At 48.1% G+C, this 2,644-nt stretch overlaps 1 long non-coding RNA gene across 1 annotated transcript; it reads left to right on the top strand.

Moving 5' to 3' along the window:
• The first annotated feature begins 222 nt into the window (after nt 1-222).
• LOC127920353 (uncharacterized) lies at nt 223-2,345 on the top strand. Its single transcript, XR_008106058.1, has 3 exons — nt 223-933; nt 1,049-1,090; nt 2,277-2,345. It is a non-coding gene; the product is annotated as an uncharacterized LOC127920353 (long non-coding RNA).
• The last annotated feature ends 299 nt before the right edge of the window (nt 2,346-2,644 follow it).

The raw sequence follows: 2,644 nt of genomic DNA, 5'->3' as shown, positions 1-2,644 counted from the left end.
GTCTTTCCGGGCGCCCCAAGAACCTTTCACTCACGAGGGAACGGATATAGTTGTTGTTATAATATTCACTTCACTTCCTGTTTAGTCACAGCCAGGTAAAGTGATTGGCTGTTTAGTCACAGCCGGGGAAGGTGATTGGCTGTTTAGTCAGAACCAGGAAGGTGATTGGCTGTTTAGTCAGAACCAGGGAAGGTGATTGGCTGTTTAGTCACAGCGGGGAAGGTGATTGGCTGTTTAGTCAGAACCAGGGAAGGTGATTGGCTGTTTAGTCAGAACCAGGGAAGGCAATTGGCTGTTTAGTCAGAACCAGGGAAGGTGATTGGCTGTTTAGTCAGAACCAGTGAAGGTGATTGGCTGTTTAGTCAGAACCAGGGAAGATGATTGGCTGTTTATTCAGAACCAGGGAAGGTGATTGGCTGTTTAGTCACAGCCGGGGGGGTGATTGGCTGTTTAGTCAGAACCAGGGAAGGTGATTGGCTGTTTAGTCAGAACCATTGAAGGTGATTGGCTGTTTAGTCACAGCCGGGGAAGGTGATTGGCTGTTTAGTCGGAACCAGGGAAGGTGATTGGCTGTTTAGTCAGAACCAGGGAAGCTGATTGGCTGTTTAGTCAGAACCAGGGAAGGTGATTGGCTGTTTAGTCACAGCCGGGGAAGGTGATTGGCTGTTTAGTCAGAACCAGGGAAGGCAATTGGCTGTTTAGTCAGAACCAGGGAAGGTGATTGGCTGTTTAGTCAGAACCAGGGAAGGTGATTGGCTGTTTAGTCAGAACCAGGGAAGGTGATCGGCTGTTTAGTCAGAACCAGGGAAGATGATTGGCTGTTTATTCAGAACCAGGGAAGGTGATTGGCTGTTTGACTGTTTTCTTCCTGTTTCTCAGAATTAGACCTGGATGTCTTTCTGGAACATGAGGATTTCCCTTTTGCCTTCAATGGTAAGTTACACACACACACACACACACACACACACACACACACACACACACACACACACACACACACACACACACACACACTGATCGACTCAAAGCATTTTTCTCTCTGTTTCAGATGCTCTGTTTGACCTGGACTTTAATGTGGACATACAGACTGGTAAGGAGTTTAGAAACAGGTGCTTCTAGTGGTTGTGTTTCTATACCTGGTGAGGTCCCAGAGTCTCTCCACTTTAATGTGGACATACAGACTGATAAGGAGTTTAGAAACAGGTGCTTCTAGTGGTTGTGTTTCTATACCTGGTGAGGTCCCAGAGTCTCTCCACTTTAATGTGGACATACAGACTGGTAAGGAGTTTAGAAACAGGTGCTTCTAGTGGTTGTGTTTCTATACCTGGTGAGGTCCCAGAGTCACTCCACTTTAATGTGGACATACAGACTGGTAAGGAGTTTAGAAACAGGTGCTTCTAGTGGTTGTGTTTCTATACCTGGTGAGGTCCCAGAGTCGCTCCACTTTAATGTGGACATACAGACTGGTAAGGAGTTTAGAAACAGGTGCTTCTAGTGGTTGTGTTTCTATGATGCCGTCTGTCTGTTCTAGCGGTTGTGTTTCTATACCCGGTGATGCCGTCTGTCCGTTCTAGCGGTTGTGTTTCTATACCCGGTGACGCCGTCTGTCTGTTCTAGCGGTTGTGCTTCTATACCCGGTGATGCCGTCTGTCCGTTCTAGCGGTTGTGTTTCTATACCCGGTGACGCCGTCTGTCTGTTCTAGCGGTTGTGCTTCTATACCCGGTGATGCCGTTTGTCTGTTCTAGCGGTTGTGCTTCTATACCCGGTGATGCCGTCTGTCCGTTCTAGCGGTTGTGTTTCTATACCCGGTGACGCCGTCTGTCTGTTCTAGCGGTTGTGCTTCTATACCCGGTGACGCCGTCTGTCTGTTCTAGCGGTTGTGTTTCTATACCCGTGACGCATCTGACGCCGTCTGTCTGTTCTAGCGGTTGTGCTTCTATACCTCTGTGTTCTAGCGGTTGTGTTTCTATACCCGGTGACGCATCTGTCTGTTCTAGCGGTTGTGTTTCTATACCCGGTGACGCCATCTGTCTGTTCTAGCGCTTGTGTTTCCCGATACCCGTCTGTTCTAGCGGTTGTGTTTCTATACCCGTGACGCCGTGTCTGTTCTAGCGGTTGTGCTTCTATACCCGGTGACGCCATCTGTCTGTTCTAGCGCTTGTGCTTCTATACTCGATGACGCCGTCTGTCTGTTCTAGCGGTTGTGTTTCTATACCCGGCGACGCCAGGTCCCAGAGTCAACTCTCTCACTTCCTCTGTCTGGTGTGGTGTGTAGGTGAGGTTGCCATACCGACAGCTGTGGCCGAGCCAGGCGACCAGAAACAGAACAGCGAGACACAGAGAGGTAAACGCGCCTCGTTCAGATATAAAAGACTTTAATAAACTGTTGTTGCTGCTTGACTTTATTATTATGTATTTTTAAGTGCCTTCCTCACCATCTTAAATAAACATGCCCCCATTCAAGAAAGTTAGAACCAGGAACAGATATAGCCCTTGGTTCTCCCCAGACCTGACTGCCCTTAACCAACACAAAAACATCCTATGGCGTTCTGCATTAGCATCAAACAGCCCCCGTGATATGCAACTTTTAACCAAATCCAGTCAGCTGATGTTCTGAAAGAACTGCAAAATCTGGAGCCCTAC

This window comes from Oncorhynchus keta, unplaced genomic scaffold, assembly GCF_023373465.1.
Source record: "Oncorhynchus keta strain PuntledgeMale-10-30-2019 unplaced genomic scaffold, Oket_V2 Un_contig_19126_pilon_pilon, whole genome shotgun sequence".
Taxonomy (NCBI): domain Eukaryota; kingdom Metazoa; phylum Chordata; class Actinopteri; order Salmoniformes; family Salmonidae; genus Oncorhynchus; species Oncorhynchus keta.
Note: the sequence above shows the minus strand (reverse complement) of the source record. Positions and strands in the feature narration are given on the sequence as shown.